The sequence below is a fragment of the Lycium barbarum genome, chromosome 2 (assembly GCF_019175385.1).
Source record: "Lycium barbarum isolate Lr01 chromosome 2, ASM1917538v2, whole genome shotgun sequence".
Lineage (NCBI taxonomy): Eukaryota > Viridiplantae > Streptophyta > Magnoliopsida > Solanales > Solanaceae > Lycium > Lycium barbarum.
In genome coordinates, this window is record NC_083338.1 from 18,403,272 (window position 1) to 18,418,927 (window position 15,656).

At 42.2% G+C, this 15,656-nt stretch overlaps 1 non-coding gene across 1 annotated transcript; it reads right to left on the reverse strand.

The window, feature by feature from the left end:
* Window positions 1-333: 333 nt before the first annotated feature.
* LOC132629545 (small nucleolar RNA R71) lies at window positions 334-439 on the reverse strand. The gene has a single exon (XR_009578316.1). It is a non-coding gene; the product is annotated as a small nucleolar RNA R71 (small nucleolar RNA).
* Between the last annotated feature and the right edge of the window lie 15,217 nt (window positions 440-15,656).

The following is a 15,656-nucleotide window of genomic DNA, read 5'->3' on the forward strand; positions in this document are numbered from 1 at the left end:
AAGACTATGCATCTCCTATTATTCAGCCTCGATTTGGAGCCACTACTGTGAAAATTGACTCCACTCTATACCAGTTGTTGAAGCTTGAGGGATACTTTCGGAACTCTACCGAGAATGACCCCCACCGTCATTTGAAGAATTTTGTGGATGTGTGTGCTAATCACATCCAGAACAATGTTTCACAAGATGCTATTCGGTTGAGGTTATTCAAATATTCCCTAGCTGGAGAAGCAAGAACATGGTTTGAGAAGCTGCCCCGGAATTCCATTACTTCATGGGCAGAAATGACAACTGTTTTTCTCACAAAGTGGTATCCCCCTAGCAAAAGAGCTGAAATTCGTGATAAGATATATGAATTTAAGCAGCGACCGGGGGAACACCTATATGAAGCATGGGAGAGATTCAAGGAGTATTTGCAGGACAACCCGAATCATGGTTTTCTGGATCATATATTGATGGAGAAGTTCTATCGAGGATTAGACCCAGTGTCACAGTCAGTGGCTAATAATGCAGCTGATGGTTGTTTTATGAACAAGACCTTTCAACAAGTGACCACCATACTTAACAGGCTGAGAACTCATAATCAGGCTTGGCACTCAAACAATGCTGATGTGGTACCATATGGTAGTGCTATGATCCAAAATATGGTGAGGGAGAATCAAGACACCCAGCAAACATTGGCAGCACTTGCTACAAATATTGCCTTGCTGACAAAGAAATTTGATGAAACTCAAATCAAAAAGGTAAATGTTTGTGAAGATAATACAGTCTTGCCGCAAGGGATGTACCATGCTCAAGATGGTCCGTTCCTTGAGGGGCCATCTAGGCAGGTTGAAGATGCCAACTATGTCAACAACCCTCAAGGGGGTCATCAGAGACAGAATTACCAAGGTGGCTATCAGAGTCAAAATCAATGGAGACCGCAGCAAGGCCAAGGCCAAGGTGCTTACAATAATTCTAGTAACTACAACAACAATTTTGGTGGTGGAAATCACAGGAGTTATAACAACAGCAACAATTTTGGGAACAAGAGTACAAATCCTTATATACCACCTAAAAGTGAGTCATCAGAGCAAGGTAGTTCGAAGGTTGAAGCAATGCTTGAGAAGATTCTGGCAAACCAATCTAAGTCTGACAGAACTTTATCTGGGCTGACAGAAACAGTGGGGTCCCATACAGCAGCCATTCAGAAGCTTGAGTCGCAGATGAGGGACATTTCTAGAGAGCAGCACCCTCCTAAAAAGGGAGGACTTCCGAGTGACACTGTTCCAAATCCCAGAAATGGGGGAGGCGGTATAGACCGTGCGTTTGCCATCACTACTAGGAGTGGTAAAACAATACAAGGGGCTGCGGAGAGAATGATTGATCTTGAGCCGATAAATGAAGAAAATGAGGTGCAATCTGAAGCACCCATTACTGCTAATGAGATTCCTGCTGACAAGAAGGTTCCTGAAATTCCAGAGATAGTAACGGAAGCTGATAACACAAGTAAGTAGGCTGTAAAAGGGGCCCTCCGCCCTTTGACACAACTTTTCAAATCTAAACCCCCGTTTCCTCAGAGGATGGTAAAAAAGAAGGAAGATGCTAAGTTTGAAAAATATTACGATCAGCTGAAGCAATTATCTCTAAATTTTCCCTTCTTGGAAGCCGTCAAGGAGATGCCTGGTTTTGCAAAATATTTGAAGGATTTGCTAACCAAGAAGAAGACGGTTCAACATGATACCGTGAGTTTGACTCACACTGTGAGTTCCATCATCTCAACCACACTTGTTCAGAAAAAGGGAGATCCTGGAGAGTTCACCATTCCTTGTTCTATTGGGCACCATGATTTTGCTCGCGCCTTGTGTGATAATGGGGCGAGTATAAATTTGATGCCCCTTGCTATATATAAACAATCAGGTTTGGGGATGCCAAGGCCGACTACAATGAGATTGCAGATGGCTGATAGGTCTATCAAAAGACCAATTGGGGTGGTAGATGATGTAATTGTGCGGGTTGGTGATTTTATGTTGCCCGCTGATTTTGTGATCCTTGATTGTGCTGTTGATCGGGACATTCCTATCATTATGGGGAGACCTTTCCTTGCAACAGGGAGGGCTCTTATGGATTCGGAGAAAAATGAAATCAAGTTCCGAATCAACAATGAAGAAGTGATTTTTCAAGCTAGCAAAGGGATGAAGTTACCAAGTGCCTATGAGAGCATTTCGGTAATTGATTCAATTGATGTTGTCACTAATGCAGTAGAGTTCAAAATGGAAGAAGAAAACTTGGGTGAGGCATTGGCTGGGATTCTGATGAATTTCGATGCTGAAGATATGAAAGACTATGAGGAAACAGTTAATTCACTTGTTGGGTTGGGCTCATACACATACCAACCAAAGAAGCTGAGTCTTGATCTGGAAAATAGAACAACTCCTCCAGCAAAGCCTTCAATCATTGATCTGCCTAGATTGGAGCTTAAGCAGCTTCCATCACACTTGAGATATGAATTCCTTGGTCCCGACAACACATTACCAGTGATTGTATCAGTTTCATTGACTGAGGAGCAGATTGTGCAACTTTTGGAGGTATTAAGAGAGTATAGGCGTGCTATTGGTTGGACCATAGCAGATATTCGAGGTATCCCATCTGGGATCTGTGAGCACAAAATCCAGTTGGAGGATGGCAGCAAACCAAGTGTAGAGCATCAGAGGCGACTAAACGAGAACATGCAAGAGGTTGTCAAGAAAGAGATAATCAAATGGCTAGATGCAGGCGTGGTTTTCCCTATTGCTGATAGTAAATGGGTGAGCCCGGTCCAATGTGTTCCTAAGAAAGGCGGCATCACTGTTGTACCGAATGCTAAGAATGAGTTGATCCCAACCAGAACTGTCACAGGTTGGAGAGTTTGCATGGATTATCGCAAGCTCAACACAGCCACGAGCAAAGACCATTTCCCTATGCCCTTCATTGATCAGATGTTGGATAGACTAGCAGGGCGTTCTTATTATTGTTTCCTCGATGGTTATTCAGGTTACAATCAGATCAACATTGCTCTGGAAGATCAGGAGAAAACCACGTTCACTTGTCCTTATGGGACATTTGCATTCAGCCGGATGCCTTTTGGTTTGTGTAATGCACCAACGACTTTTCAGAGGTGCATGATGTCAATCTTCTCCGACATGGTGGAGGATTTCTTGGAGGTGTTCATGGATGATTTTTCCGTGGTGGGTGACTCATTCGATGATTGTCTTGGCCATCTGGGTCAAGTGCTAAAAAGGTGCGAAGAGACAAATCTGGTGCTGAACTAGGAGAAATGTCATTTTATGGTGAAGGAAGGAATCGTCCTCGGTAACAAAATCTCTGAAAGGGGAATCGAGGTCGATCAAGCAAAAATTGATGTGATTTCCAAACTTCCTCCACCTATCTCAGTAAAAGGTGTCCGCAGTTTCTTGGGGCATGCTGGGTTCTACAGGCGCTTCATTAAAGATTTCTCTAAGGTTGCAAATCCTTTGTGCAAGCTTCTTGAAAAAAAGGCTAAATTTGTGTTTGATGAGAAGTGCCAGAAGGCGTTTGAAGAGTTAAAAGTGCATCTCACTACTGCTCCTATTATTATTTCTCCTGACTGGTCCCTACCATTCGAACTGATGTGTGATGCTAGTGGTTTAGCAATAGGTGCTGTGCTTGGGCAGAGGCACAATAAAATTATGCACCCGATCTATTATGCTAGCAGAACGCTGAATGCTGCACAGATGAATTACACAGTGACGGAGCAAGAGCTGCTTGCCATTGTGTTTGCTTTCGAAAAATTTCGGGCCTACTTGTTGGGGTCCAAAGTTGTGGTTTATACTGATCATGCAGCCTTGAGATACCTCATGGCAAAGAAGGAAGCAAAGCCGCGACTGATCAGATGGGTGCTACTGCTACAAGAGTTCGATTTTGACGTAAAAGACCGAAAGGGCACTGAAAACCAGGTGGCTGACCATCTCTCTCGGCTTGAAGAAGCTGAGAGATCGTCTGATGAGCTTGATATAGATGATGCGTTTCCAGATGAGAGGGTGTTGGCAGTGTCAAAGGAGGTAGCACCATGGTATGCCGATTTTGCAAACTATTTGGTAACAGGTATAGTTCCCGATGATATCAAAACTTACCAAAAGAAGAAATTCTTGCGGGATGCTCGGCAGTATTATTGGGACGAGCTTTATTTGTTCCGCACATGCGCTGATAACATCATTCGGCGTTGTGTCTCAGAAAGTGAAGTGATGGATATTCTAAAGGCATGCCATGACTCTCCTGTTGGGGGTTATCATAGCGGAAACCGGACTGCAGCCAAGGTACTTGAGTGCGGCTATTACTGGCCGACTATTTTTCATGATGCTAATCTGTTGGTGCGGTCCTGTGATCAGTGTCAAAGGCAAGGGAATATAGGCAGAAGGCAAGAGATGCCTATGAATTTTGTTTTGGAGGTGGAAGTGTTCGATTGCTGGGGAATCGACTTTATGGGACCGTTTGTGAGTTCTGGTGGAATGAAATACATCTTGGTAGCTGTGGATTATGTGTCCAAATGGGTTGAGGCGGTGGCTTTACCCAATAATGAGGCCAAAAGTGTTATGGGGTTCCTTAAGAAAAACATATTTACTCGTTTTGGTACTCCGAGGGCGATAATCAGCGATGGTGGATCCCACTTTTGCAATAAAGCGTTTGAAGGACTGATGGAAAAATACGGTGTGAAGCATAGGGTGGCAACGCCTTATCACCCTCAGACAAGTGGAAAGGTTGAAGTGTCCAATAGGGAAATTAAAAGTATTCTAGCAAAGACAGTGAATGCCAATAGAACTGATTGGGCCCGAAAGCTCGATGACGCTCTATGGGCATACCGGACTGCTTTCAAGACTCCAATTGGGACTTCACCCTTCAATCTTGTATTCGGGAACGCTTGTCATTTGCCAGTTGAACTCGAACACAAGGCTATGTGGGCGCTAAAGAAGCTGAACATGAACTGGGAGGAAGCAACCAAGCTGCGGTTGTTTCAATTGAATGAGATGGATGAATTTCGCTACCAGTCTTATGAGAGTGCAGCCCTTTATAAAGAAAGGATGAAGCAGTACCATGACAAGAAAATTCTGAAGCGAGAGTTCTACAAGGGTGACTCTGTATTACTGTTTAACTCTCGACTGAAGTTGCTACCGTGTAAACTCAAATCCAGGTGGTCTGGTCCGTTTGAGGTGGTAGATACCTCACCCCATGGCGCGGTTGAATTGAAGTCCGGAGATGGTACTCGGACATTTAAGGTAAATGGGCAGAGATTGAAGCACTACCACGGAATGGTCTCGGAAGGTAGGATTGTTGATCGCTACAGGTTGAAACACCTGGGAACAAACAATGAGCTGGTGTACCAAGATAAGGAGTGATTGGTTACCACCGTCGTGCCGCGACGTTAAATCAAGCGCTTCTTGGGAGGCAACCCAAGTGTAATGTTTATTTTTTTCGTTATTGTTATTCGTACATATAGGGTAATGGTTGTTTTGGTGCAGGAAGATATGACAAAAAAATTGTGCTGAATTGCAGGTAAGTCCAGTTGTCAAACACTGTTCTGCAACAGTGCAAAATACGCCTGAAGTTTACGGACCGTATTTCATAATACGGCTCGTAAACCAGGTCGTCTTTAACAATGCTGCAAAACAGTGAGCAAGGTAATGAACATGTTGGTTTACGATCAGATTTACGGACCGTATTATGAAATACGGTCCGTCCTACATGGTCGTAAACCAACATCAGACACTACAGTGTACTGTCCACCATAATACCTCTAAAGACGGGACGTAAATCCATTTACGGACCGTATTTAGAACAAAAAAAATAAAAAATTAATAACGCAGCAGTTAAATAAAACGGACACACCTATTCAAATGCCCTCCATTATTTCTCCTTACACTACGATTCCCCTCCATCTTCACGTTTTTCATTTTCTTCCATCCCCACAATTTCCCACCATTGAACCCATCACCTTCCATTCTCCTCACCACCATAAATTCACCACCAACCCCACTCACCAACTGACCTATCTTACCACACAATCGTATCCCTTTCTGCCCCTGCCCTAGGGTTAAATTCGTTGGTAATTCAAGTGTTTTCTCTCAAAATCTGAGCATACAGTAGTCACGTAGTTCTTCATAAAAAAAAAAAAAGGTATGATTGGTTTTCCTTATTCTTCTACATCTGTGAGTTTGAACTTAGTGGTAAGTGATTGTTTAGACTGGGTTTGTGAAATTCTGTATTTAATACCTTGGTTAATGATCTTGTGGGGGATAAATATGTTTAATCCTTTCCAATTCTTGTGGGTCAGTGTTAATTACACCCAAATGGGTTGGAGGGCATTCCATACTTCGAATTCAAAATTTGTAGTTTTGGTCTGCCCACCAATGGCTTGACTCTGCGGGAATTATGAAAATTGGTAGAAAATAGGTGAAGTCTGAGTAACCTAAGCCCCGAACACAATGTGAAACCACGATGAGCAATGAAAGTTTGAAATCAAAAAGTGTCTGTCTGTGGTGCGTAACACGACCTCACTTTACGGACCGTATTACAAATTACGGTCCGTATTTAAGGTTAACAAGGAACAGAATGTTATCGACAAAACTTCCCAGTTTACGATTACACTTTACGGACCGGTAAACTGGTTTACGGTCCGTCTGTTGTGCTTACGCCCACTGACAAAACAAATATTTGGAGCAGTCTAATGGTCTTACTTTTGATCTGATGGTCGATGGTTACTAATACGCTGTGTCTTTTGCAGGAATGGGTCACAAAAGGAAATCAACGAAAGAGGGGGCACACAACACGGGCAACAGGAAGAAGGCGTGCTCGGGTTCCAGATTAATAAATGAATCTTCCGATTCGGAAGGGGAACATTCGGGGTCCGAGTACACCGAGGTTATACCTCCACCCAAAGTCAGGGGGGCCCCCGCCCAAGCTACAGTGGCAATCACATCTACACTGCCCCCAACTATGACCCCGTCTAAATCTACATCGGAAGCCTCTCAGTCTGAGGGGGGGAATTCGGACGCGGAAGCATCAGGCAGGGGAGCTGCCACCCAAACTACACCAGAGAGTGACTCAGCAGGGTTTAATGAGGACAGTGATTCAGTTGCTGATACGCCGCCTGAGGGTCGCAAGCTGGTCATCAGGACAAAACGATTAGATGAAGAGAAGCTGCGGTTCTCAATAAAGGGGTCGAAGGAGTTATATGATCAATGGATGGCCGGGACAGGGCCTAGTGGACAGCCGCTGCGGAAAATATTTGAAGAACGACGGCTGATTTTCGATGGTATTTCAGCTCATCCACAGCTGGATGAAACCATCAAAGGGTACAAGTTAGATGCATTCACTCATGCGCCGGGAGAGTATGCTCCGCATATTGTTCGGGAGTTCTATGCTTCATATGGGGCTGTCCTAATGTCAATGAAGAAGCGGAATCTTGCTTGGCATCAGATTCCCATGCTGGAAAATGTGACGATCCGGAACTCCCTCGTCGATATTTCCTCCACCGCCATCAACAAGGTCCTGTTTGGTGATGATTTTGTGGCTCCTACTGACCTGAGCCTGTTCTTAAACAAACGAGACAGGAAGGACAAGAAATCCGTCAGGGAATGGACTGCGGCGCTTATTACATCTGAGCCACATGAGCAAAAATGGACTAATGATGGCAAGGTCAAGATCACTAAAAGCTGTTTGTCCACCGAGGCTAAATTTTGGTGGACCTTGATGCGGTACAGGATCACCCCCACTCAGGCAGATAATACTCTGTCCACTAGTCAGGCAGTCACTATTGCGTCTTTCATGTCCAGGTACCCGATGAATATTGGGGAGATGATAGCTGAGGAGCTGCATATGCGGGCACACAAGCCCAATCAGAACATGGTATTTCCTTGTCTTATCACAGCATTGTGTCGCCAGGCCAAGATAATTCTGCTTCCAGAGTGGGACGATACCCTCCCAGCTGTGCATGTAGGGGATTGGAGGAAAAACAAGGTGATAAGCAAGAGAGATCGGGAGGCAGATCTGTCCGGTGAGGACGACGACACTCAGCTGGAGTTGAGTCCGAACCGTGCTTATGGGACTGATCCAGTAGGGGTTGAGTTTGATGCTGCTACTACTAGGCCTGAGGCTCCCATGACAGCGATTCCAAAGACAGTCTTTTCACAGGCTGATGCAGCCACATTGGGTATTTCTGAGGCACGACCTCCTCCACCACATCCGGCCACACAAGGTCCTCCTTCGGGGTCTGCCACTGCTGCGGCGACAGCCGAGCCGGCTGATCCAGAACTGGCACTGCTTCACTTCAGCCCTGCTAACTATAGCCAGATTGCAGTCAAAGCAGTGCAGACTGAAAGGCAAGTAGACAAAATATTGAAACAGTTCCAGCCGAAAGTGGTGAAAATAGTGCAGCAACTGGTCACTGAGGCAACCACAGAGATCCGTGCAGAGTTTGAGAAAAAGCACGACGTGTATCAGGCTCGACTAGACAGCTTTGAGGCGAGATTGATCACTCGAGAGCAGACCGCACCCGGTGGGGAGTCTAGTTCTTTGAGGAGTGAGTTGGAGAAGCTGAAAAAGGAGCTTGAAACACTCAAGATGCACGGGATGGTATCCCCACCAGCACCACAGGCTATTTTTCCTTGTACGTTTAAGGTGCTGGATTTGCTTGATTCTGAGGAGGAGACGGAGGCGGCGGAACCTTTTGTTCGTAGTACTGGAAAGAGGGTCAGTGAGTCATCTGAGGACCCGGAGGAGTTGGCCAGGAGATTAAAAAAGACTGAAAAGAAGGATCTGCAGCAGGCAATCTTTCAGTCATTGGTTGAGCCGCAGCGCCAACCTGGACAGTCATCAACTCAGCCGTCGGATGTAGCGGGCCGGCCATGAGATATTCACGGCATTCAGGTACTTTCTTGCGCCCTTGTTCTTATATTTGAAGCACTGAGGCAGTGCTTGATTTTTTCGTTGGGGGTGGGACTTATTGATAGTAGGGTAGTGTAAATATGTGTTTAGGAACCCCCTCGGTTTTTATTTGCCAGAATTCTTTTCCTGAGGGGTTTTATTTGTGTTTAAACTGACATGTTTAGGATGTTACTTAGATTGATTAGAGTAATTTTATTTTATTTGGTACTACTTGGTAACTAATGGCATGTATGGTGGTTTGTGGGAAATTTTGGACCTCCCCCTCAAAAATTTGAAAAATGCATACTTAGAATAGGATTGAGTAACATGATTGATTCTTTTTATGACATGATCGTTGTTGGGGTATTGTGTGTGATAAATGACTACTTGGGAGGTCACATGTGTAAAAATAATTGTCCTTATGCCAATGTATGTGTGAGCCGTTAGTATGACTCTGTTTATGCATGTATAATCTAGAACTTGCCCGGTTGGTCTTGTATGAAATCCAAAAGTTAGTTTGGGGGTGAGATGATCTTAGGCCTTCTTTGTGAAATAGTCACTTTGCCTAAACAAGCCTTACCAAAAGCTTAAATACCCCTAGTTTCCCTTTTTGAGCCTTTTGACCTTTTTCTTGGCTAGCCAATTATGAAACCTTACCCTTTTTGCAATTAATTCATCTTCGCACCCGTTCCCTCCTTGATGCTACTAGTTATAAGAGGCAAAATGCCTAAGTTGGGGGTGAATTAAAATGTGGAGTAGATGTTAAAAAAAACAAAAAAAAAAAAAGTTGGGGGTGGTGGAGTTTGCTAGTGGAGACTCAATGTGGTAGTTGCATGTATACATATATATTCAGGAAATTGGAACACAAAAAGAGTTGTAATCACAACCGAACGAGCCTAGGATGAAAACATAGAAAATAAGGGCAAGCCTATGGTATTTGCATGTGTAAATATGAATTCTTTGTGAGTGTGAGTGTTTTTCTCTTCTTCTTCGTCTTCGTCCCATTCTTGTTGTATATATGTGTGGTGGGACATTCCTTGGTCTATGTGAGGGCATGAGGATGAAAATTGAGCAAAATAAAGTGACCGCCTAAATTAATGTTTGTGCGCACAATAATATGCCCGATAATGTAATGTCATTCATTGAAGCTTCATTGTTAGTCGTCATATTCTTGAGTTGTGCATATTGCTTTAAAAGTAGAAAGTTGGGGTGGTCGTTTAAAGGAAAACATGCATGCTGGTAGTTCCGAGTCAAAACCGATGTAGACATTTTTATTCTGTGAAATCTAGGTGTTAGATTGAGTCGTTGCGTGGTATGGCTTGCTTGAGGACAAGCAAATACTTTAAGTTGGGGGTGTTGATGTGGCGTGATTTTCACACCACAATCGATACTTTTCATCTATAAGTTTTACTTGTTGTTAAGCAAGTCGTTGTGATTTTACGTGTTTTTTTGGTGTTTTTCAGGAAAAGGATCAGGTTTGGCATGACAGCAGTTAAAGATGCAAAATCAGGGCGTAAACTTGGTTTACGGTCCGTATTCCACAATACGGGCCATATTCCAGGGTCGTATTAAAGGATTCCAGAAGCAGAAAGTCAAGCTGAGGAAGATGGCAAAATACGAGCTGTGTTTACGGACCGTGTTTCAGTTTATGGCCCGTCTTCCAGCATGTGTTTAACCATTCAAGCACTGGCAGAAGAAAGGCTGAGTTGGCGAAGGTGAAAGACGATCATGCTGTTTACGGACCGTAAACCACTTTACGGTCCGTATTTCATACAACAACTGAAAAGTTAACTTGGGCGTGAATCGTTTTACGGTCCGTAAAGTGATTTACGGACCGTATTTCATCATGACGGGACTGAAGTGAAAAATCTGTAACTTGTGTATTTTCCAAACCTTATAAATAGTCTTTGTAGGGTTTTTATTAGGGCATTCATGATATTTTTGTCTCTTAACTTAGAACAAAAACTCCTCTCTAGTTTTTGAAGATTCAAACATCAAGTATTGTCAATTCTTTTCCATTTCAAAGTAAGCAATTATGAATTCTCAAATTCCTTATTTCTTGTTCTTTGTTATGAGTAGCTAAATTCCCTTACTAGGGTTGTGAACCCAAATGATAGGTGTTTTGTAATTGGGTCTTGTGAATGATATACACATAATGGATTATTAGGGTTTAGTTATTCTTCATTCTTCATTCATAATTAATGGTTGCAAACATTAATTAAAGCCATAAACCCTAAATTTATTTGGAAAAATAATTAGGGTTGGTAAGAATAATTAACAAGAACTCAAAGCTTTAACAATAAGAGGAATTTACTTGGCATGATTAATCGTTCTTCATAATCACTTTCTTATATTTGGAAAAATCATAGAAAGATATAATCTTTATTTATTGGGAAATAGTAGAGATTCACATAGAGATTAAGTGCATTCATATAATGATCCATTACAAGTATATCAAGATCAATACCTATGATCATACACTCTATCTAATGGGGACACAACCTTAGTTTCTTTTACCATAAATTTCCACCAAAGCAATAGTTTAGCAATTAGTCATAGAAACAACCAACTTTTATACAAATTATCGGATTAAGACATTAGACCTTGAACTTAGCATCTACGACTTTGGTAACCTTTTCACACCATATTCTCTCTGGGATTCGACCCCAAACCTTGTTGGGTTACTATATTTGACAACGTCCGCGTTATACCATTAATAGGTGTAATTTGAGCGTATCAAGCATGTGTCCTAGATTTCAAGGGTAATTGGGATGACCATTTACCTCTCATCGAGTTTTCCTATAATAACAGTTATCATGCTAGCATTGGAATGGCACCGTTTGAAGCTCTGTATGGGCGAAGGTGCAGATCACCAATTGGTTGGTTCGAAGTAGGTGAAGCAGAGTTGTTAGGACCAGACTTGGTTTACCAGGCTATGGATAAAGTCAAGTTAATACAGGAGCGTTTGAAAACGGCTCAGAGTCGCCAGAAGTCTTATACAAATGTGAGACGAAGGGACTTAGAATTTTCAGTTGACGATTGGGTGTTCCTTAAAGTCTCACCTATGAAGGGTGTTATGCGATTTGGCAAGAAAGGGAAGCTCAGTCCCAGATATATTGGACCTTACAGAATTTTACGAAAGGTCGGTCTTGTAGCTTATGAACTTGAGTTGCCACAAGAGTTAGCTGCTGTTCATCCAGTGTTTCATGTATCCATGTTGAAGAAGTATGTGGGAGACCCTTCGTTGGTTGTTCCTGCTGATGCTATAACAGTTAAGGATGGCCTCACCTATGAGGAGATCCCTGTAGCCATTCTTGATCGTCAAGTTCGCAAGTTGAGAACTAAGGAAGTAGCCTCAGTGAAAGTCCTGTGGAGGAGTCAGAAAGTTGAGGAAGCTACATGGGAAGCCGAGGAGGATATGAAATCCAGGTACCCGCACTCGTTTCAGGATGCAGAAGAGATTTATAATGAAGCACCAAGATTTTGAGGTATGTAAGCTTTCTTTTCATGCTATTGGTCGTGTGTGGCCAATTTATAATGCTATTGTGATGTAGTCCTGCGAGGCAATGATATTATGGGTTGTTGTGACAGGTTGGTAGTGCCTTATTACAGGGGAAACTCTGGCGAAATTTTTGTAGAATCCCGAATGGTTATCATTCGAGGACGAATGATCCCAAGGGGGAGATATTGTAACACCTCGTAACGTCGGACGAAAGTTTGACTCATAAGATGATAATATAATGGAACCAATATGAGGGTTATAGGAAGTGTTTTGAAAACCAATTAAGTCATAAGAAATGTCTTTGGGCAAAGAAAAGTTGGAAGCCACTCTACGGGGCATGTTTGCAAGTGAGTTTATGGAAGGTCTTACTTCCAACGACCATAAGCCCTCAATTAATTTGGATTTTGGGAAACCTTCCTTGATTAAATTTGTAGCCCCTTGAAATATCTTTCCAACGGTATATTATGGGCCTCAAACGGACATCTGTGCAAAGAGTTATGCCCATTATACGACAGACTGTCCGAGCAGAAGAATTTTTACGGACCATTTGACGGTCCGTAGAACATTTTGACGGTCCGTAAAACATTTATACGGTCCGTCAAATGGTCACAGAGAATCATATTTTGCTGGGCAGTTTTACGGTTCATTTTGACGATCCGTAAAACAATTATACGGTCCGTCAAATTGACTCAAGCCAGCGTAAAATGGTCACAGAAACTCAATTTTTGCTGGGTAGTTTTACGGACCATTTTGACGGTCCGTAAAAATGGGCGTAGAATTGCCCGATGGGTCAGATTTTAAGATATTAATAAGAGACCCAAACTCATTTTTTTTCATTCCCATTTCTCCTACACGACTCAAGGGTTCTCTAAAGCCATCCAAACACTTCATATGCAAGAATCCAAGTGAAACTAAAGATCCACTTCATCAATCCACAAAACTAAGTGTGAGAAACACATCAAATCCATTCAAGTCAAGAAATTCCAAGGAAGGTGGAACTAGGGTTTTGTTCAAGTGAAGCATTTCAACTCAAGGCTTATTCCTACAATAACTAAGGTAAGTTTTATGATGTTTCATGATGATTAAAGTGTTGATAAGTTCTTGGGAGAATAGTAACTGGGTTTGATAAAGAGATTATATGAACTATGCTAGGGTTTTTGGATTGTTGACTTGGGATTGTTGTATTCATATGGGTGATGGAGAATGATGTTAATTACATCTAATTAAGATTGTAGAATCACCTAGGAGTAATAGAATGGGAATTGGGTGAAGAAATCACCATTAATGGAGACTGTGGAGCTTCATGCTCACTAAGTGTTTGATAAAATGCTTAGATGACCAAAGCATGAATATTATTGCTAATATAGAATCCCTTTGACTTGTATTGATATAGATCAAAGTTGAAAGGGTTGACGAACATTGTATTACGCTCAAAAGCTGGAATTAAGGTATGTGAGGTTAACTATCTACGCTAGGGAATATTCATGATTCTCCCTACGCCTCATTCTTCATACTTGTCCGCAATTTGACTCCGAATATAGTTTAGCCCTAGTTTCATGATATGATATAGAACTGTTATCTTCTAGGGTTGCAGTTACAGAATTCGTTCATGGTTGTCACTTTGAACATCATGAACTCAGCACGTAATCTTTATAGACTTATGCATTGTTATCACATGAGTCTCAGTCAGTGTATAACCAGTTATTTGCATAAGTCCTATAATCAGAAACAGTTATCATGCTATCAGCTATAGCCAGTCTCAGTCTTGTAAATTGTTAATGTTGAACACCTGTATCTGTATTTTTGGGCCCTAGGCCACAGTTTATGCATACGTATTGCTTGGGCCAGAGGCCACAGTTTTTGTGCACATTATTTGGGCCCCAGGCCACAGTTATATTTACAATTTTACAGGTGATTCTTCATCCAGAACAGGGAGTAGTTCGACTTCTTGCTTTCCTGTTTAGTTCAGTTTCAGTTCCAGTATTTTATTGCTTCAGTTGCTTTATATACCAGTACAATTCAAATGTACTGATGTCCCTTTTTATTGCTTGGGGGCCTGCATCTCGCGATGTAGGTAACGATACACAGGTTGACGACTCAGCTAATTAGGAGTGCACGTATCAGCTACTGGTGAGCCCCACATTCCTTCGGGGCGTTGTCAGCTATCCAGTTATTTCAGTTTATAGACAGCTCTATTATTCAGTACTCTTAGAGGCTTCATAGACACAGTTCAGACAGTTAGACATTTATTATGTTAGCCTTGTTGGCAGTTGTTCAATCGTTTTGGTTTAGCCGTGTTGGCTACAGTCAGATATATTTCAGATTGTCTAAGTATTTCCGCATTATGATTTCAGTCAGACCTTTAGTATATCATCATGTGTTTAGTTGTTTCCATATTCAGTCATGTTTTGATATCACATGTTGATTCAGTCAGCCAGTTGGTTCGCTCGGTCACATGCAGTCAGGCACCGGGTGCCGTGTTACGTCCAGGCCCAGGTTCGGGGCGTGACAACAACCATGGCTGCAATGTCGTTATTGGTGTCAACTCCTTGACAAGTCTGTTGTTGTGCTTCCTATATTTGCTTCCTTTTCTCTAAATAAGGTGTATACATTCTTGGTTATATAATTGAGACTCACCTCTTTATTTTTCTCAAAACTAAAATAAGCTACTGTTATACTTTTGCAAGCTGTTTGTTTTTTCATCTGCACAAAACAGATACTACACTTGAGCTGTTCCTCGTGGCCATTACCATAAATTATTACTCTTTGGCTGATGATATCCTCACTGACTGTACAAACTGGGTTGTTGCTGTCAATGTTTTTATATTCAAAGAATATATTTTGTGCATCTTCACTTTACTAATCCTTTTCTTTTGTTCTTACGCATGAACATCGCATACAAGTCCGAGGGGACTCGTCTTCTCCCGCATTCGGTGTTGGGCTAAAAGCCCAACGAAATTCTTCTCGAGTCAGCCCCATCAGTAACAGTCCGCAGCCTCTATTAAAATTTCACTGGGCCAAGCCCAACAGTAGCGGACAACAACATTCCTAAATGGGCGGAGTCCATTTACATTATATCTACTCTTCCATTTTTATTTTTTGTGTGCATTTAATGTGTATTGTATGACTAACATTTTGTGTTAATTAAGATAAACCTTAGTGACATTAAGGGTTTTAGTTTAGTAATGGGTAGTTAATTCCACAAATTACATTCACTTCTATTTTTCTAAACTATTTA